The sequence below is a fragment of the Budorcas taxicolor genome, chromosome 9, assembly GCF_023091745.1.
Source record: "Budorcas taxicolor isolate Tak-1 chromosome 9, Takin1.1, whole genome shotgun sequence".
NCBI classification, from domain to species: Eukaryota; Metazoa; Chordata; class Mammalia; order Artiodactyla; family Bovidae; genus Budorcas; species Budorcas taxicolor.
In genome coordinates this window covers 85,914,325-85,936,088 of record NC_068918.1, presented here as the reverse complement: position 1 = coordinate 85,936,088, position 21,764 = coordinate 85,914,325, and the positions used below count along the sequence as shown (strand labels likewise).

Sequence of the window (21,764 nt, the reverse complement as noted above, 5' to 3'; positions counted from 1 at the left end):
AACAGAAATGTATCTTCTGAGAAATTCTGCTACAAAGAGCAGGAAAATCAAGCGGGAGTTGGAGAAGGATGTCGTTCCCAGTTAGCATCGTGGCGGGAAGAGTGTACGGGCCCAGGTCCATGTGATAAAAGACTAGCGGATGTTCCATTTTCTCAGTGAAACAAGAAACAGAGTGACGAGCTGAGGTAAGGACAGGGGCGGTTTCTGCGATAAGAGAAGGTGAAATACCACATTCCATTCATTCCAGGAAGATTTTAATTATCTCCCAAAATGGGATGGGTCTCGATTTAATGGCATGTGATTTTTCTTAAGAGGAACATAACATACTGCTAAATTTTAAAACTGATGGACTCTTAATTCGGTGAAATATAACAGCTTGACTAGGAAACTGAGAGAACAAATGGACTTAGGAATTTGCAGGCTACATTTATCTAAGACATGAGTTTAACAACAGTTATGAATTTAAAGTGAGACCGATCAGTGTGCTCTCCAGCCATCTAGAGTTGTGGAAGTAAAGGTTCACAACAGGGGGAGAGCTGGACTGAACCGGACCTGGTGAATGTGACTGAGAGAGGGCCAAGGGAGCTGAGGGTCTTTACGAGGACGAGTACACTGATAGAAGCGAGGGTGTGGGGACCGTGCAGGACAGGGAAGAGCTGGGGGGATCAGCAGACTGCAGGTCTGGGAGAATCAGCGGAGCCACCAGGGAGGTCCAAAGGAACTAACTGCGGGAGCTGCTTAGTCGTGTCTGACTCTCTGCAACCCCATGCACTGAAGCCCACCAGGTTCCTCTGTCCATGGGATTCTCCACGCAAGAACACTGGAGTGGGCTGCCATTTCCTTCTCCAAAAGAAACTATAGACCTAGGGTATTAGAGGGCATGACCTGGAAAGAGGAGGTGGTGGTCAGAGGTAGGTGCCTGAAACAGAGGTTTTGATGAGACCCCAATACTGGTAGGTGTGACAATGCAAATGGAGACAGGAGGACAAGGAAAGCTCATTGGAAAAGGAGGTCAGGGAGCTGAGAGGTCATCAGGGGACTGAAAGGACTACACAAATGAAATCATTTAAGAATCTGTGGAGTGCTCCTGAAGAGTGACAGGTTGCCTTCGAAGAAAAACCTTCAAGGAAAGACTTGGGTGTCTGTAGATGATTACAAGAGAGGATTACTGGGTGGGTTCATCAGATTGGGAACCGGGGGTTTTCCTGGAGTGGGGGGAGGATTTCTGGAGGTGGCAATGAGAAAAAAGGTAGTCAGTCAGTCAGTTCAGTCGCTCAGTTGTGTCTGACTCTTTGTAACCCCATGAACCACAGCGTGCCAGGCCTCCCTGTCTATCACCAACTCCTAGAGTTCACCCAAATCCATGTTCATCAAGTCGGTGATGCCATTCAACCATCTCATCCTCTGTCATCCCCTTCTCCTCCTGCCCTCAATCTTTCCCAACATCAGGGTCTTTTCAAATGAGTCAGCTCTTCGCATCAGGTGGCCAAAGTTTCAGCTTCAACATCAGTCCTTCCAATGAACACCCAGGACTGATCTCCTTTACGATGGACTGGTTGGATCTCCTTGCAGTCTAAGGGACTCTCAAGAGTCTTCTCCAACACCACAGTTCAAAAGCATCAATTCTTCTGCACTCAGCTTTCTTTATAGTCCAACTCTCACATCCATACGTGACCATAGGAAAAACCATAGCCTTAACTAGACAGACCTTTGTTGGCAAAGTAATGTCTCTGCTTTCGAATATGCTATCTAGGTTGGTCATAACTTTCCTTCCAAGGAGTAAGCATTTTTTAATTTCATGGCTGCAATCACCATCTGCCGTCATTCTGGAGCCCCCCAAAATAAAGTCTGATACTGTTTCCACTGTTTCCCCATCTATTTCCCATGAAGTGATGGGACCGGATGCCATGATCTTCGTTTTCTGAATGTTGAGCTTTAAGCCAACTTTTTCACTCTCCTCTTTCACTTTCACCAGGAAGCTCTTTAGTTCTTCTTCACTTTCTGCCATAAGGGTGGTGTCATCTGCATATCTGAGGTTATTGATATTTCTCCCGGCAATCTTGATTCCAGCTTGTGCTTCTTCCAGCTCAGCATTTCTCATGATGTACTCTGCATATAAGTTAAATTAGCAGGGTGACAATATACAGCCTTGACATACTCCTTTTCCTATTTGGAACCAGTCTGTTGTTCCACGTCCAGTTCTAACTGTTGCTTCCTGACCTGTTCTCAAGAGGCAGGTCAGGTGGTCTAGTATTTCCATCTCTTTCAGAATTTTCCAGTTTATTGTGATCCACACAGTCAAAGAAGGCAGACACCCATCCTATTTCTTGGCCCAAAGGTATAAGATATATTAGAGAAAAAAAGTCAACAGAGCGGGCTCAGGGGAAAGCTAGGTTTTATTATAACAACAGCAAAAAAGGGAATTGGGGGAGAAGAAAGATGTAAAGTTGAGAGAAGAAGCTGGGATCCAGGGGGTTCCTGCTCTCACTAAGTTCTAGAGGCCAAAGTGGAAAGGATGGGGTAGGGGCGAGGGGGAGGTAGAATTTAAGTGCCGATGAAGAGAGCCAGAAGCTAGTGAATGTGAAATGAATGAAGGATGACCTGGAAACCTGTGGCGTTTTGGGTGACTGAGGGCCTAGGAATGAGAGTCTCAAGGCTGATAATGAAATGAAAGAGGAGCGTGAAAAAGTTGGCTTAAAACTCAACATTCAGACAACTAAGATCACGGCATCTGGTCCCATCACTGGCCGTGCAGGATGGGAGAGACAACAGGGTCTTCTATAAATACAAACAGAGGCAATGTGATGGTCACAGATTCAAGCAGATACTGAGGATGTTAAATTTACACATGCAGTAACTCCCTAATTTTGGCAGTTACACAGAATAAAAATTTAAGTAAGAAATTTTTGTAAAGCAACACCACCCTGTACGTTGAGAAATCTTACTGAAATAAATAATCGTACCAATCATCCAATCATCTTATCAATCATACCCAGGCTGTAAAATATTAATTAAAAAAAAGTTTAAAGAGTAATTCTAGAAAGAATCTGGCAATAACGAAGCAGGCTGAACAGGGTTCTTTCAGATCTTACAGAAATGAAAATGGCAAGGCCCACAGGACAGGGAAACCAAAGCTTCAGCTTCTCTACAACTTCTGTCTTCCTGCTCAGACTCTGAAATCTCAGCTGCTGTCTCAACTGCTCCAAGCCTATACATGTAAAAGGGGTGGGGGTAGGGGTGGGAAGAGGTGGAGACAGGAAGGAGGGCAATTTAAGAGGAGACAGGTGAGGGGAGACAGAAACCACCCCTTGGCCTCAGCGCTCTGCACCCAGGCTGCTCCCTCCCGTCCCTGCGAGGAGGGACGTGCCTTTGTCTCTCTCGTGGTGACCCTGGGTCCCACTTCACCCTCACAGTGTTTCCTGTCCTGAACTACCTTAGACCCCACAAGAATCTCAGGATCTCCTACAAAAAGCACACATTCAGAGGCTTCTTAAAAAGATACACTTTAGGTGACAGGGCATACAATAGTTTTTGTTAACCCTTTAAAATAAATTGGGGGTCTAAATGGAACAATGAGGAGAAAGAAGGACATTATAAATACTGCTGTCCGAATTGATGTTATCTTGTTACTGTCTGAGCGCAGTGCATTCACAGACGACACACAACTGACTAGCTACTGGGATTAGAGACAGCAAGGGTGAAGTGGTTATGAAGACTTTCATCTCCAGAAATTTTATAAATAAAATACATCTGCATACTTTCCATTAAATAAAAGTTGAACAAACTGAAACCAAGAAGTGCCAGGGGACTCACATCTGTGCTTTTAACCAATAGGTCAGTGTTTTCAAAATTTCTGCCATTTGCAGACTATCCCCTTGCCATTTTAGCCATCTCCTATTACATGTGCATTACTCAAGTGTTTGTTGTTTTTAATTGCCTTTAAGTCAAATTAACGTTTCAGCTTAACTTCACCTGGTACAAAATCACCAGTCATCTTGATGTTTTATTTTTTTCTGATCAATTAATACAGTCATAGAAAAAGTAATTTTGTGTATAACTAAATCACTCTGCAGTAAACCTGAAATTAACATTGTAAATCAACTATACTCCAATTAAAAGAAAAAAAAAAGCTACTCTGATGTAACTTGCCAAAAGGAGGCCTATTGTACAAACCTTTTCTGTACTGAAACTTGAATTCAATCTATCAAGACCCACTCTAGTTCTCACTGTCGTAGTAGAGAAGCTCCAAAGGAACACTAATCATCTGGAATTTAAGTGAGATTATAGCCCTTGATTCAATTTTATTACCAAAATTCTTTCAATAAACAAATATTTACTAAGTAGCTCTCTCTCTATATATATCTCAGGCATTGTTCTGGGTGCCCAAGAAACTTCAGTGAATTTGGCCTTGCTAAGAATAAAAAGCAAAGGCTCACAAAAGATACTATAAATACTGTGAAAGAATAGGACAGTGGTTAGACTGGTTTGGCCTTAGTTCTGATTTGCTTTTCATATAGAATGCAGGTTTGGAAGCCAAAAGTGTAATGACAAGAGTGGTCTAATACTACCTATTTCTCCAGATTCTTTGCGCTCGTGCTGTGAACTGGTTGGAATTTGCACCTGTACTACAAATCTTCCTTGCTGAAGCACTTGCCAAACCAACTGTGCTAAGTATCATACCAGAGGTCTGCTTGAGCACCTGGAATCAGATGCAGACATGTGCTGAGCATATGTGGCTTGCTTCAGTAACTGCTGTGGTTGGCTCCACTCGGGAAACTCTTGGTGTGAGGCTGGCAGTCAACGACAGAGGTGGATCCCAACAAACAGGAAGTTTTCACCAATCTCATTTTGACAAAAAAAATACGAAAATCTTTAGCCTCTGGTATTTGATAAGCGTTGGGAAGGAAGAATATTATTATATTCACGTACTTTTCAATTTTTCAATTCACTGACAGTTGGGACTAAACGGCCAACATTATACACTGTTTATTTATCTCTCAATGGAGATCTGTACTCCAATTCACCTAAATGCTTCATACCATCTGTGAATATTACGAGATGATAAACAGAAGTATACAGCTGCTGTTGTATTATCAACAGTCTTCCCTTTGGCATTAAGTATAGACATGAGGGGACTGAAGGACTCTTTCAGGTTCCACCATCCCAACAGGTGCACCTACTCATGAAGGAGGCCACTGGCCCTGGCCGTGCCCTTTACGACTCTATTATTGCTTAGGTCTGGAGCCTTCTTGAAAGAGCTGAATCTTTGGGAGGACAGCTGCCCTTCTGAAAAATTGTTCAGGCTACACTTTAGATTTCACCATGAAGGGAAAAATTAAGTTTGCAAGGATAGGTGTTATTGCCTAGTCACTAAGTTGTGTCTGACTCTTGTGACCCCATGAACGGTAGACTGCCAGGCTCCTCTGTCCACAGAATTTTTCAGGCAAGAACATTGGAGTGGGTTGCCATCTTCTACTCCAGGAGATCTTTCTGACACAGGGATCAAACCCGGCCGGGTCTGTTGGGTCTCCTGCACTGGCAGGCAGGTTCTTTACCACTGATCCACAAGGGAGGCCCCTGCTAGGATAGCATCCATCTGAAAAATAAAATCTAGTCCTGGGGCAAGAAAATTCTCCACTGCAAAACTGATTACCAAACTTCAGCTGATTAAGGGCACCGTGTAAAAATCCTTTTGTATGCACAGTTCTGACTTAGGAGATTTGGGGTGAGGTCTGAAATTTTTCCTTTCTAACAAGCTCCAGATGGTGCTGGTGCTGCTAGTCTGGGCAATACATGGAAAAACAAGGTGACAGAAGGCCACTAGTGCCCAGGGACAATTTTGAGGCTGGTCACAAGCAAACCAGTGGGAGCTTGCCCCATCAGGAAAAAATACCTCAGTTCCTCCTACAAATTTGCACTCTCTGTTCTTACGGCTAAAACTGAAAGCCTACCACCAAACTTTAATGATTCTCCGAAAGTTCTGCTCTTTAAAGTGCTTCCCAGCTATCATTAAAAAATATATATGCATATGTGTAATACAATTCCAACCATCATTCCAAAAGGACTATTTTGGAAACAAACTAAATTATTCCCAGGTTATTCCTGAATAGGTAAGAATGAAAAAAATGGATGTGGCATGGGATTAGGGAAGGACAGAAAGCAAGGACAGTAGCAAGGACAGAAAGATGACGAGATAAAAAAGCCATCACACATCATGAAGGAAGGAAATAAATGTTATTGGACAATTATTCAGCTATTTGACCAAAAAAAAAAAAGACAGCTAATTTAATATGCCCCTTCTCTCAATAAATTCCAGGTGAATGAAATACAAAATATCAATCAAAAGAAAAATATGAAGACCCTAGGAGAGAGGTGAATACCGATCAAATCCAGAAGGAAGATTAAATTTGGAAGAATTGGAAAAAATAAAAGGGAAAAACAGCTGACAATGTGTGTGTGGATCCTCTGTGTTAAAAAAATAACATTACCATATATTGACATGAATCTGCCACGGGTGTACACAAAACCAATCCAGTATTGTAAAGTAAAATAAAGTAAAAATAAAAATTAAAAAAAAAAAAAAAACATTAAAAGACCAACCAGGAAAATGTTTCTATTAGCTATGACAAAGTAATAAGAAAAATAAAAAACAAAAAGTAGCTCAGAAGTGTTTTCCAAAAGACAACAGCACAGTATGCTTGGAATTCTGGAATCTAGATCCGTCCCTTGGCTTTCCCCAGTGAATGTTTCTCTCATTTCTAGCGTTTACTTCCATCACCAAACACAGTGAAAGTAACAAGCGGCAGAGTATCTTAACAAATCCTTCCTCTGTGACCAACCCATTTCTCTATCCCTTTGCTTCCCAGGTGGCACAGATGGTAAAGAATCTGCCTGCAATGCGGGAGAACTGGGTTTAATCCCTGGGTCAGGAAGATCCCCTGGCGAAGGAAATGGCAACCCACTCCAGTATTCTTGCCTGGGAAATCCCATGGAGGGGACAGCCTGGGGTGCTGCAGTCCATGGGGTTGCAGAGAGTCAGACATGACTGAGCGACTTCACTTGTTCACTATCAAGACAAACAGTTTCCACTTCCTTTCCTCCCTTCCCCTTTCTGAAGTATCTATCCCACCTTTCCACAAAATTATTGGAGCTCTGATTTTAAAAAAATAAAAAAAATCAATGACCTCCAGTGTCTTCATTTTATCCAACCTCTTACCACCACTTAACACAGCCTACTTGCTTTAGTGAAACATTCCCTTCGGTTCCCTCCCACTTCACTGGCTGTTTTCTTAATTGTGTTTGGTGGTCTCTCCACTCAAGTTACATCTGCGCTATCCATAAAGCAGCCCACTAGTCACACTAGTCACACATCACTACTGAGCGCCTGAAATATGGCTAGCCTGCGACTGTGGTGCAGGAGTACAGAAGACAGTGGATTCTGAAGCTCTAGTACGGAAAAAGACTTACTATGATTCTGAAGTGTTGATATGAACTTTGAGGATTTTTTACCTGGTGAAATACTTCAGGGATACTGAGTTAAATAAACTTCACCTGTTTCATTTTACTTTTCAGTGTGGCTACCAGAAACTTTAAATATGTGGCTCATGTTGTATTTCTACTGGATGGTGCTGCTTGAAATGTCAGAGTATGCGAGGGTTTGGTCTTGTTCCTCCCTGAACATTGCCACCACAGAGACAGTATCATCACCCATATGATGGCTCACATTAGAGGTAAAGAAATGTAGACAGTAGTATTTTCAGACAATCAGGGCACGATTCCCAGATGAAACAGAACTATGTGGTAGGGCAAAAAAAAAAAAAGCGGAGACTGAGGAAGACTGGGCCAGCAGCTCAGATTTTCAAACTGGGGATAATTGAGCCCTACCTTAGCTCTCAGGAGCTAACTCTGCCCACAGCTTTTAGTTTCTCCTTTGGAATGTGCGCCTAGTTTAAGAAACCTTCAACTGGCTCTCCTGTTTTTTTCTCTTTTTTAAAGACCAAAGTTTGTGTGACTTTGGCAGGCCCTAAAATTCTAGTTAATCACTGATGACTTGAAAATACAAGCACTGTTCCCCTAAAGAGGGTTAATTTCACATATATGCTGCCTGCCACTGACTAAAACTTGTTGGCAATAACGCCAATGACATCAATTCAACAGAGATGCTGAAAACTGGCACTAGGAAGAAACTTAGCAACAAAATTTGTCCCACCAGTTACAAAGCAAGAAAAATGAAGTTGAGAAAGCTGAAAGACTTGATTCATTCAGATCTTAAGAACAAAACAAAATGGATTTTGGAAACAGTACACATGCAAATCAAGATTCAATGTGCAAAACAAACAGACTCAATGTGCAGATTTAAAACTTAATAAGTATCAAAACTACTAACCATTCTATAAGCACTCCTTTCAAGACGTTGACCATCTTTTCCCAGTCAGAAGGTGCTGATGACCCTAAAAATGGTAACAAAACCCTAAGGTGACAAAATAGAAAAGCATTAACTTCAATATCCTTTGGTGATTTACTTCTGAACAGAGGCAAAAAATTAAACGCCAAGACTAAACATAGAAGTCTGTGAAAAACATAGAGCTAACATTAGGAAAACATACAGATATTCTGATCTTTTAACAAAATTCAAACGAGTCTATTTGGGATAGTAACAATGCACAAATCTTATTTGCAAACAAATCCTACCCCCAGTCAATCCTAATGAAAGCCTAATGGGGCCTAACTCCACAGCAATGTGGCCAATCCAGGTTTAGAACAAGTACATTATTTAAAATATTTTTTTCCCACGTAGAAATACGATAAAAGGTAAAATTCTGGGAGACAGGAGTCACAGAATGGTAGCTTCGCAAGAGGCCTTAAAAATTATATGGGGGCTCCGACCATCTCGTTTTACAGATGAGATGGAGCAAAAAGATTTAAGTCGCAGCTACCAGCAGAAAAAGAACAATCCGAGTCTCCAGATCTTGTGTTATATTGCCAAATAAAATATGTACCCCAGTGACGTGCGCTCGAAGGTAAGGAACCCATTCAGCGCACGCCAAATTAACTCTTATTAATTAAACTTCCACACCTGGGCGCTGGGCAATGTCCCCCCCTGCAAAAGAAATGCACAGTTCAACTGCCGCGGGGCAGCCGCCCGGCCTCGTCAGAGAGACAGGACGGAACCCTGTATCCCCGCAACCTGAAAGACAGGTTTCTGGGACTTTCCCCTCCCCTCCTTTTTTCTTGGAAACCCACAGAGCTTCCACGCACCCCAGGCTCCCCTACGGCTCCGAAGGCCGACACCACTCACCTTTCCACCCACGGATCCCACAGCGCCTAGGCACCGACAACAGAGTGCGCATGCGCCTCCTACGTCATCGCGACCGCGACGGCCTCGAGGGTGGGGCGCGCCGGCGGGGAGGCGGGCTGTGGGCGGGGCTTATAGCGGGGCGGGGCGGGGCGAGATGAGGGCGGGGTCACGTGCCGCCCGCCGCCGGTGGAGGGGCGGGGACTGGGAGCGGAGGGGCGGGGACTAGGAGCAGTGGACTGGGGCGGGCTCCCAGCGAACTCGCTCCTGCGTGAACGGCCAGGGGGCTGTGGCCGCCTCCGCGCGCCGGCAGGTAAGGAAGGTAGGGCTGGGTTCGTGGGTGGGGGGCGGATGCAGGCCTCGGCGAAGCCGGGCACTGCGGGCCGTGGGGCGAGCGGCGACTCGGCGCGGCCGGGGCGCCCCAGCGAGGGCGCGCGGCCCCTGGCTGACCCGCTGACCCGGCGCTGGGCGTGAGGTGAGGGCCTGTTTCCCCGCCTCGGCAGCCCGGCTCTGCTTTCCCGGTCGCCACCCTCCTCTTAATTCCAGTCCCAGGCCCAGAGAGCACCTACCGGTACCGTCGGCCACAGGAAGGATGGTGAAAATGAGGAGGAAACAAGTCTCCGCAGTTCAGATCGGAACCTTTCAGACCACAGCTTCTATAGCTGTGACGCGAGAGGATGAATAAGATTGAATGCTGATGGGTCCTCCGAGCCCGGAGGAAAGACCCAGAGAGTTCTAAAATTACTTCCTTCCCCAGATTCGGATCTGTAGTCTAATACTCTGGCCACCTGATGCGAAGAGTCCACTCATTGGAAAAGATCTTGATGCTGGGAAAGACTGGGGGCAGGAGGAGGAGGGAAACAGAGGATGAGATGGTTAGATAGCATCACCCAATCTAATGGATATGACTTGAGCAAACTCGGGGAGAGAGTGGAAGACAGAAGGAGCCTGGCATGCTGCAGTCCACAGGGTTGCAAAGAGTCGGACTCCACTTAGCTACTGAACAACAATGTATTGGAGCTCTAATTGTTTTTTTACCAGTCGAGAAATGAGGTTTCTTGCTTTCTGTTCCTTAGGTGAAATTGTACTTCTCCAATTGTGTGTGCATGTGATTTAGGAACCTAGCTCTTCCATTTATTTCCCTCTTTCTTTGCTTCAAATCGTTCCCTTTGGTTTCCATGCTGTTGCGCATGCTCGTTCCCTCCCTCTCTTTAATCTGCCCCAACTCTAGTTGTTCCTAAATTTATTCTCTCTCTTTTTTCTTCTTGAATGCATTTTCCTCTTTCACTGTCTCATCGGTTCCATCACGTCAAACCTCTATTCTTGTGCGCCAGATGTCAGATGCCTGCACGTTAATGACCTGTGAGAACTCTGAAGAATGCCTCCCAACCTGAATTAGACCTCACTTCACCATCACTTCAAAATCTGCTTTTCTTTCCGTGTTTTTCCAAATCACCTAGATTTAAAATCGCCATTTTTTTATTCAACAAACATTTTGTGCGGTATATGTCAGACCCTATTCTAGACATTGAACTAACAATGGTGAGCTGGCAACTTAATTATAGGCAGGGAAAAGGATACTAAAAATCAGATAACTAGAAGGTTAACTGATAGGATGTGATAAAGAAGGACTGGAAAGGCTGCTTTTGTTAGGAGGTCATCAAAAATGACCTGCAGTTCAAGCAGATTTCTGAATAAAAGAGTAACTTCTACACACCAGCAAAAACTGGGAATTTTAATAATAAAAAGATGCTATTCATAACAGTATTGAAAACTGAAGGTATCTGGAAATAGATCAAACTAAAGGTGCATTGTCCTTTAAGGAGAAAATTATAATGCTCTATTGAAACACAGAAAAGAAGACCCAAGTAAATGCACCCATATACCATATTCATTGGAGAAGGAAATGGCAACCCACTCCAATATTCTTGCCTGGAGAATTCCATGGACAAAGGAGCCTGGCGGGCTACAGTCCATGGGGTTGCAGAGAGTCAGATACAACTGAGTGACTATCACTCACCATATTCTTGGGGTAGGAAGACTCAGTACCATAAAGATGTCCATTTTCTCCAAATATACAGATTTGTTGAAATTCCTATTAAAATTGGAATATGGCTTTTCATGGAGCTTCACATGTTGAACCTAACATGTCTATGAAAAGACAGAGCACCTGGAATTCCTCACTCAATTTTGAAGAAAAAGTCTCTGCCTTCTAGGTATCAAAACAATATAATGCCGTAATAATCAAGACTCCTGGCTTAATTACTGGTCTTGATTTAGGGACAGGAAAGTAAACCCATGGAACAGAAGAGAGAGCTTAGAAACATGCTCATATACGTATGGAAGTATACCACCAAATAGTAGTATAAAAGCACAGTGTATTCAGTAAACAATGCTGAGCTATGTGGTATCCATATAGATTTAAGACAAAATTGGATTCCTACTTCACATCATTTACAATAGCAATTTCCAAATGGACTAAAGACCTAAGTGTGAAAGACACACCTGAAAAATATTTAGAAAAAAATATAGGAGACTATGGTGTTTCTGGGAAAGATATCTTTTTTGTTTCTTTGTGTTAAATACATGTAACATAAAATTTACCTAACCACATACAGAGTACAATTCAGGGATATTCATGTTATCATGCCACCATTACTACTGCTTGTCTTCAGAAGCAGAATTACTAACTAGTTAGTAATCGAACCCGAGTCTCTTATGTGTCCTACTTTGGCAGGCAAGTTCTTTACCACTAGCACCACCTGCAAAGCTCCAAGATGTATTATAAAACTGCATTAATCAGTACTGTGTGATTTTACATAAGGGTACACAAATAGATCAATGGAATGCAATGTAGTACAGAAATAGGCCCATACTTATTTAATCAACTGATTTTCAACCAAGGCACAAAGTCAATTCAATGAGGATAGGAAAATGTTTTCAACAAATGATGCTGGGACTATTGGCTATTCATATAGAGGGGGAAAAAATGAACTTCAACTATCTCACTCAAATCAAAAAATTAATTTGAAATGGATCATAGCCTTAATGTAAAAGTGAAAACCAAAAGGCCTTTTAGACAAACCATAGAATATTTGTGACTTTCAGGTAGGCAAGAAAAATTTCTTACCTAGGACATAGAATGCAACAACCATAAAAGAAAAAAGAATTTGGTTAAAGAGATGTTATGAAAATTAAAATTTCTGTTCAACAGAAGGTACCTTTATAAAAATGAATAGGCAAGTCACAAACTGGAATATACTTTACATATATATGCATACATACATATGTGTGTGTTTATCTATCCGTCTATATACATACACTGTAAGGAAGCCTTGCCATGGAGTTGTGTTTTGTTGTTGTTTGTAAGTTTAAAGGATTGGAAACACAGTTTGGGTGGGATGCCAAAGGAAAGTGACTGTGGTGCATCTGAGTCACTGACAAGGAAGTGCCGTGTTCTGTAACATGGAAACTCAGAGGGGCCATCTTTTAAGATGTGGGCAGGTGCAGAAGTGGTACAGAGCGGTCACAAACATTTGCTTTTTACAAATTAAGTGATTCACATAAAAAAAAAAATGTTGGTTAAAATTAGCTTTGGTTTCTGGTCTACAATGTGGCCTTCTCTTTAATCAGAATTTCCCGTGGACTGGAAAAGACAGGAAAGCCCACTGATTACTGAACGGTGTTTGCATAGTCTGTCTGGGAAAAGCTGCACTATTCTCTCTCCTCCCTTGTCTATCGTTATCTGTACTCAGTGGAATTCTTTAGCACTCTTTGGCAAGACCTGCTAGATGAGTTCAGATTTTTCCTTCTATTTGTCCTCAGGCCAGCTGTCCTCAACTTCCACAGTAGAGTGGAATGGGGAGGGGTGGGGGAGGGGGGAGTTCCTGTTCACATAGTTGTCTACATCAGTGTTACTATACATTTTACTTTTTTAAATTACTGTTTCCTGACTCTACTGTAATTGCACCAAACTTCTGTATCATTCATACAGAAGGTGTTATTGTTACAATACCCATCAATGATAGAATGACAGTCTCATTATGGATTTCTTTCTCAGCAGAACCTTCCGTTCCCCATATACTGTATGTTATCTTATATGAAGGTCATTACTGTAAATGATCTCTGAGTCCCACTGACCACCTTAGGTGGAACCAAATGTTGCATTCCAAAGTGCAGCTCAACATGGAAACTGGTGTCCAAATCTGTTGTTCAGCCACTCAGTCGTGTCCAACTCTTTGTGACCTCATGAACTGCAGCACACGAGGCTTCCTTGTCCTTCACTGTCTCCTGGAGTGTTCTCAGACTCGTGTCCGTTGAGTTAGTGATGCCATCCAACCATCTCATGCTCTGTCACCCGCTTCTCCTCTTGCCCTCAATCTTTCCAGTGAGTTGGCTCTTCACATCAGGTGGCCAAAGTATTGGAGCTTTAGCTTCAGCATCAGTCCTTCCAATGGATATTCAGGGTTGATTTCCTTTAGGATTGACTAGTTTGATCTCCTTGCAGACCAAGGGACTCTCAGGAGTCTTCTCCAGCACCACAGTTCAAAAGCATCAATTCTTCAGCACTCAGCCTTCTTTATGGTTCAACTCTCACATCCATACATGAGTACTGGAAAAACCATAGCTTTGACTATACGGATGTTTGTCAAAAGCAAAGTGGTGTCTCTGCTTTTTGATATGCTGTCTAGGTTTTTCATAGCTTTCCTTCTAAGGAGCAAACATCTTTTAATTTCATGGTTGCAGTCACTGTCTGCAGTGATTCTGGAGCCCAAGAAAATCTGTCACTGTTTCCACTTTTTCCCCTTCTGTTTGCCATGAAGTGATGGGACCAGGTGCCATGATCTTAGTTTTTTGAATGTGGAGTTTTAAGGCAACTTTTTCACTCTCCTCTTTCACCTTCATCATCAAGAGGCTCTTTAGTTCCTCTTCAATTTTTTCCATTAAAGTCATATCATTTGCATATCTGAGGTTGTTGATATTTCTCCCTGTGATCTTCATTCCAGTTTGTGAGTCACCCAGCCTAGCATTTCACATGGTATACTCTGCATAGAAGTTAAATAAGCAGGGTGACATACCTGCTTATTTAACCTTTTTAAAATAGCCTTAACATACCTTTCCCAATTTTGATGAAGTCAAGTGGGCCTTAGGAAGCATTATTACAAACAAAGCTTATGGAGGTGACAAAATTCCAGCTGAGCTATTTAAAATCCTGAAAGATGATGCTTTTAAAGTGCTGCAGTGAATATGCCAGCAGATTTGGAAAACTCAGCAGTGGCCACAAGACTGGTAAAGGTCAGTTTTCATTCCAGTCCCAAAGAAGGGCAATGCCAAAGAATATTCAGACTACCATACAATTGCACTCATTTCACATGCTAGCAAGTTGATTCTCGAAATCCTTCAAGCTAGGCTTCAGCAGTATGTGAACTGAAAACTTCCAGATGTACAAGCTGGATTTAGAAAAGACAGAGGAACCAGAGATCAAATTGCTAACATTCACTGTATCATAGAAAAAGCAAAGAAGTTAAAAAAGAAATCTGCTTCATTGACTACACCAAAGCCTTTGACTGTGTGGATCACAGCAAATTGTGGAAGATTCTTAAAGAGATGGGAATACCAGACCACCTGACCTGTCTCCTGAGAAGCCCGTATGCATGATAAGAAGCGACAGTTAGAACTGGAGCTGTGTGTCTGAATCTGGGGCACAGTTTATTCATGAGGGCCCAGTGGCTCCCCATGGGCAGTATATGCTATCTCTGGCAAGTGTTCCTTTTCCCTTTGCCTACAGCCCCTTTTTGTTAATCCAGGAAACAGCTGCCATCCACGGCACAGTGGCAGAAATTATAGTTACTGCTCAAAATATCCCATAGTCCTAGGAGGCGAGGAGGGCATGGGTTTTCCAAAGCTTCACCTTCTGACTTTCTACCCCACAGTATAGTGGACCACTGCTTAGATGCCAGTTTGGCTTCTGGTTGAATCAGCTTGCTTAGCAAGCTCTGCTGCCTGTTTCTATCAGCCTGTTCCCAGAAGTGGTTCTTGGCATTTTTGCCATTATTTTCTGGGTCTGATTTGTGCGTTGACTCAAAGTGTCATTTGTCTCCCAGGCTGCTTTCTTCACCTGTTTCTTCTTCCTGAAATAGTAGCCCTGTTAATCCATCTATCTGCATTAATAGTCCCTTTTCTTTTCCATGACCATATTCCTTGGTGGCCATTCCTCTCTGGCTCATCCCCTTTAGCCAGCCCTCAGGTCCCTCAGTATCTCTCTCTTCTCTTAGGTTTTGGCCAGTGTTGCTCAAGTCACCACAGGTGTTGGTTCAGTTGGGGAGTGATTGGTTGGGTGCAGTTCTGGTGAAGAGTATTCACCCAAAAGTATTATGTGCCCCAGATCACAGTAATATGAGTAAGGGTGGTGCCCAAATTCAGGGTGGTCTCTGTGGTCCGTCAGGCCTCCTGTAACATTCCACATTTTCTGTGGGTTTGAGCATGGTTAAACTATCTTACTTTCCTGGTGGCTCAGACGGTAAAGTGTCTGCCTACACTGCGGAAGATCCGGGTTCAATCCCTGGGTTGGGAAGATCTCCTGGAGAAGGAAATGGCATCCCACTCCAGTATTCTTGCCTGGAAAATCCCATGGACGGAGGAGCCTGGTAGGTTACAGTCCATGGGGTGGCAAAGAGTTGGACACGACTGAGCGACTTCACTTTCACTTTGAAACTGATTCTGGTCAGGGGCTAGCAGAGGCAGGAGGTAACCTTGAGGATGGGGCCCACCTGCAAAAAGAAGGCTGGTATGTGTGAGGGCAAAGCACGACAGGAAACACAAGTGGCAGGCAGCACTTACACTATAACCCGGATTCTGCAGAGAATGCCACCATCCAGTCCTGTTGACACACACCGACAACGAGCTCCCCCTAGCCGACTGTGGGGCGATCGCTCCAAAAAATTCCCTTAGTGTGGGTCCTATATAGTACCATACATTACGAAAATGGTATACTAAAGGCTAAATCTAAATTAGAGTGACAGAAATGGGTACTTCAGTTCCAGAGTAGTGTAATTATAGCGAAAGGGTAAAGTAACTTGATCTTGAGAGTCAGAACTGACTTCCAGGATCAGATAAGATAACTTTGCTCCAGCAACAGAACAGTTGCAGCCCTTATCTTAACGTTAGGAGTCATCCTGTTTGTTCTTCCTGTTTCTTCTAAAGAGGACGTTAAAAGTCTGTTAAGGGCTTTCAGCAGCAGCTTTCCCCTTTATTGTGTTGATGGCCAGGAGGGATCACTCCTTCACTTGGATGAATCCAAGGCTTAACATCTTCAAGTTTAGCAGAAGAAACAGTTACTAGCAAAACCTGATGAGACTCCATCCAGTGGGTTGGGATTGGTTTTCTGGGAGTACTTCTTTCCAGGTTTTTCGAATGGGGGACATGTGTATGGTATACTTCATGCTGCTTTGGTGAGAGTGATGACTTCTGCCTTTTTGAAGGAAGTACCTGGTACTAGACTTTTTGCCTGTGAGACTTCTTGTAAGGTCACTACCTGCATGTCCACTTTATAACTTCCATAATCCATGAAACTGCTCCTATTGGTGAAGTGTCTAAGACTCCCATTGGAGTATTTTTTAAAAATGTGGAATTAAAATAGTAGGCAAAAATACCTAAAAACATAGAGATTGGATTGGATTTAAACCATTCTTATTTGGGAGAATTTTTGTATTGCTTAAATTTATACTTTATGTAGCATGTTAAAAATGTAGTTATTTTTTAAATAAATAGAAATAAATGATACAACTTTAAACTAGTTAAAGAGTATTAAAGAAAACATGATTTATCCCACATACAATACATGTAAATGGATTAAACTTATCTGTTAAAAAGATTTTGGAATTAAATATATATGATATCAAAAGACTATAATCATGATTGGGGAAAATGATAGTTAAGCACATGTTGAAAGAAAACTGGAAAGGAAACATTAACATCTTATGAAATAGAACTTAAATCATATTAATAATATCCCTAAATATTAATAGGGATAAAGAGGGATCAGATATGGTGATGAAAGGACAGGGTACTAAGGTTCCAACGGTCTTAAGTTTTTATACACCTAATGACATGTCTTTTCACATCATGACCAAAATATGACAGTATTCGTTTGGCACAGTGGGGGGGTTCTATAGAAGACGGTAAGACCCATGAGGGCAGGTACATAGGTTTCATATTCATTACTGTGTCTCCAGTACTTAAAACAGTTCCTGGTGTATAGGTGCTCAAGTATTTGTTGAATGAATAAATAATTTAAAGAAATAATGGACAAGTCTAAGGGGAATCTGATAAATCAAGAAGCCAGGATGAAAATTTTTAAAAACCTCTCTGAGGTACTAGAAGGTCATGCAGAAAAAATTTAGTAAGGTCATAGAAGTACTTTTTAACAACAAAATTCATGAGCTTGTTATAATGGATATAATAAATTTTGCCAATAGCAAAGAAAAGTTTATGTGACACATTTATGAATATTGGTTGCAATTAGGTGGCAAAGCAGGTCTTCACAATTCCAAAGAATATATGCCAGCTAGCACAATGAAAAGATAATCTTTAGAAATTTCATGTTTAAAGACAGGAAACAGAACTAAACAGAACTAAACAAAACCCAGATTAGAGGAGGTCTTGTCTCAGGTCTCCATAATCACGGCAGACGGTGACGGCAGCCATGAAGTTAAAAGACGCTTGCTCCTTGGAAGGAAAGTTATGACCAACCAAGAGAGCATATTGTAAAGCAGAGACATTACTGTGCCAACAAAGGTCCGTCTAGTCAAGGCTATGGTTTTTCCAGCAGTCATGTATGGATGTGAGAGTTGGACAGTGAAGAAAGCTGAGTGCCGAAGAATTGATGCTTTTGAACTATGGTGTTGGAGAAGACTCTTGAGAGTCCCTGGGACTGCAAGGAGATCCAACCAGTCCATCCTAAAGGAGACCAGTCCTGGGTGTTCAATGGAAGGACTGATGCTGAAGCTGAAACTCCAATACTTTGGCCACCTCATGTGAAGAGTTGACTCATTGGAAAAGACCCTGATGCTGGGAGGGATTGGGGCAGGAGGAGAAGGGGAAGACAGAGGATGAGATGGCTGGATGGCATCACTGACTCGATGAACATGAGTTTGGGTGAACTCCGGGAGTTGGTGATGGACAGGGAGTCCTGGTGTGCTGTGATCCATGGCGTCGCAAAGAGTTGGGCATGACTGAGCGACTGAAGTGAACTGTCTCAGGTCAGATTTGGAGAAGGAAATGGCAACCCACTCTGGTGTTCTTGCCTAGAGAATCCCGTGGACAGAGGAGTCTGGCAGGCCATGGTCCATGGGTTCACAGAGAGTTGGACACAACTGAAGTGACTAAGCACACACAGTGAAAATATCAGGAATTGTGAAATTGAAGTAAAGCAAAACTAGAGGGGAATTTATGGTCTTAAATGCACTTATGAAACAGCAAGAAATGCTCATAATATATTGTTTTAATGAAGAAGTTAAGAAAAGGACAGGGTAAATCCAAAGGAAGAAAGAAGATAGTGAAGAGCAGAAATAGAAAACAAAACAGAGATGCTCAGCAAAACAATAGATGAAGAAAATTAAATAAAATTTTCGATTAATAAAATTTTAGAAGGCAACTAAAAAATAAGAAACACAAATAATGCTAGAAACAAAAAAGTTATACAATTTTAGGGATAAAAAGATCATAGGAGTAAGCAGGGATAGCTTTATGTTCATGATTTTGAAAACCTAAATTCCCACCTTGTTGAAAAATAGATATTATCAAGACTAATTCAAGAAAAATCTAAATTAGTAGTTATAGAAATAAAGTGACTCTAAAAAAGAGGCACATTAGCAACCAAATATGGACCTTGGTTAGATCCTAATTCTAATAGTCCAGTAGTGCAAAGCCAAAATTTATGAAATAATTGAAACATTCATTGGACATTTGATGATACTAAGGAATTTTTTTGGAGAGAGGAATAATGATGGTTAATTTTCTCAGCGGTAACATACTATAGTATTTAAGGGTTAAATATGACATGACATCATGGAATTGCTTCAAAATAATTGAGTGTTACGGTGGTGGAATGAATGTAGGTTACAGATTGCACTGTTCAATACTATAGCCACTAGCCATATGTGGGTAATTAAAATTAATGAAAATTTACAAGATGAAATGACAGTTCTCAATCATATTAGCATATTTTCACATTGGTAGTAGGAAATCTCTTATCATGCAGAAGTTCTTTTGGATAGGGCAGGTGTAGATGAAACAAGGTCGACCTTGTGTTGATAAGTTTTGAAGCTGAGTGACGAGGGGTTCCTTTTGTTATTCTCTCCACGTTTGTATATATTTGAAATTTTCCATGAAATGAGGAAACAAAGAAAAACCATGCATGACCTTTGTGGAGAAAATTACAAAAGATCTAAAAGAAGAATTGAAGATATACTTTTCATGAATGGAGAGACTCCATATATCATCAGTTCAGTTCAATTCAGTCGCTCAGTCGTGTCCATATCAGTTCAGTTCAATTCAGTCACTCAGTCGTGTCCGACTCTGCGACCCCATGGACTGCAGCACGCCAGGCCTCCTTGTCCATCACCAACTCCCAGAATTTACTCAAACTTACGTCCATTGAGTCAGTGATGCCATTCAACCATCTCATCCTCTGTCGTCCCCTTCTTCTCCCGCCGTCGATCTTTCCCAGCATCAAGGTCTTTTCAAATGAGTCAGCTCTTCGCATCAGGTAGCCAAAGTATTGGAGTTTCAGCTTCAACATCAGTCCTTCCAGTGAATGTTCAGGACTGATTTCCTTTAGGATGGACTGGTTGGATCTCCTTGCAGTCCAAGGGACTCAAGACTCTCAAGAGTCTTCTCCAACACCACAGTTCAAAAGCATCAATTCTGCCAAATTAAGTCTGTAAATTCAATTCAGTTCCAGAAAAATCCCAATAGACAAGATAATTGTGAAAAGAATGGGGGCGGAGTGCTTACCTAGAAGATATCAAGGCTTATTTTAATGGTATAGGAATAAAGAAAGGCATTGTATCACTGATGCAGAGTTAGACAAATATACCAGTGGAACAAAACTCTCCAGAAATGGACCCTAGGTAGATTAGACCTTGGCGTAGGAAGGAGTCATTTCTAAGCAGTGTGGAAACTGTGTTTTGGTAATAAATGGCCTTGGGATATTTGGTTTCAGGAGTATGATAATTTGACTTTAGATATCCTGGGTGTTTGTGGTGCTTCAGAGTGGAAATGTGCATTAGGCAGCTGAATATATGTGTGAAGCTTAGCAGGAAGACTTGAATAGAAATAGTTATAGAAATTTGGGGATCATAAGCTTACAGGTAAAACTTTATGATGAAAACACTGAAATTACTTAGCACGAGAAGATAGCATGAGGAAAAACGGGGACCGCAGGTGGAACCCACTGCAACACTAACGTTTAAGGACTGGGTGGTGGCGCTGGTGGTAAAGAACCCACCTGCCAGTGCTGGAGATGTAAGAGCCTCGGGTTTGGTCCCTGGGTCTGGAAGATCCCCTAGAGGAGAGCATGGCAACCCACTGCAGTATCCTTGCCTGGAGAATCCCAAGAACAGAGGGGCCTGGTGGGCTGCAGTCCACGGGGTCGCAGTCAGACACGACTGAAGCGATGTAGCATGCACGCACGCACAGAGGCAGCAGGGCCAGCTGTAAGCCCATTGAGGGCACATCTCAGGTTTCCATCGCCTGCAGGCAGTGGGTGCTCAGTAAGTTTTTGCCAAGTGAGTAATGGGATGGAGTGGCCAGAAATGTGAGAATTCAGCCTAGAAGACCCGGTGTCACAGTAGCTAGAGGAGAGAAGGAGGGAGCAGTCAAATGCTTCAGACAAAGACCGGAAGATGGTGACTGAAAAGTGGCTTTCGCAGCAAAGATGCCACTCACTGGTGACCCTGGGGAGGGGTATTCTAGTGTTTCAAGAAGACACACTGGGGAAAGAGTCTTAAGAAATGCAGGTGGCAGACATGCAATTGGAAAGAGAAGTGGCGGATTGGAGGATGGGTCAGGGCTTGGCAGAGCATGTGAACGTTTAGAGCAGTCGTGGGGACGAAGAGACTTCTACCACTTGAGGTGAGAGAAGTGGGTAGACCGGGGATTTACTTCCCCCTCACAATTATTTGTTCATTTTTGTGTTTTGATAGGAGAACACTGGACATCCAGTATTTTGAGGGGAGGAGTAGAAAGAGCTGAAAGAGAGCGTGTGAAGATAAAGAAGAGAAAGCTAATGAGTGGATCGAGGTCCGTGTGGAAGTGAAAGAGATGAGAACGTAGATGGTACATTTCCCTGTGAGAAAGGATGAGACATTTTCCTCAGAAATAGGAAAGAACAGTGCTGATAGAAGTCCATTTGGAATCTGGAGAAGGTGATGCAGATAAAGATGTGAAAACCAGCCAGGGTAGATTT

The 21,764-nt window shown here is 42.5% G+C and overlaps 1 long non-coding RNA gene across 1 annotated transcript; it reads right to left on the bottom strand.

The window, feature by feature from the left end:
* Positions 1 to 4,686: 4,686 nt before the first annotated feature.
* On the bottom strand, positions 4,687 to 9,332 carry LOC128053409 (uncharacterized). The gene is made up of 3 exons (XR_008199920.1): positions 9,299 to 9,332; positions 8,387 to 8,470; positions 4,687 to 4,842 (listed from the first exon to the last, which is right to left on the bottom strand). It is a non-coding gene; the product is annotated as an uncharacterized LOC128053409 (long non-coding RNA).
* Positions 9,333 to 21,764: the final 12,432 nt, after the last annotated feature.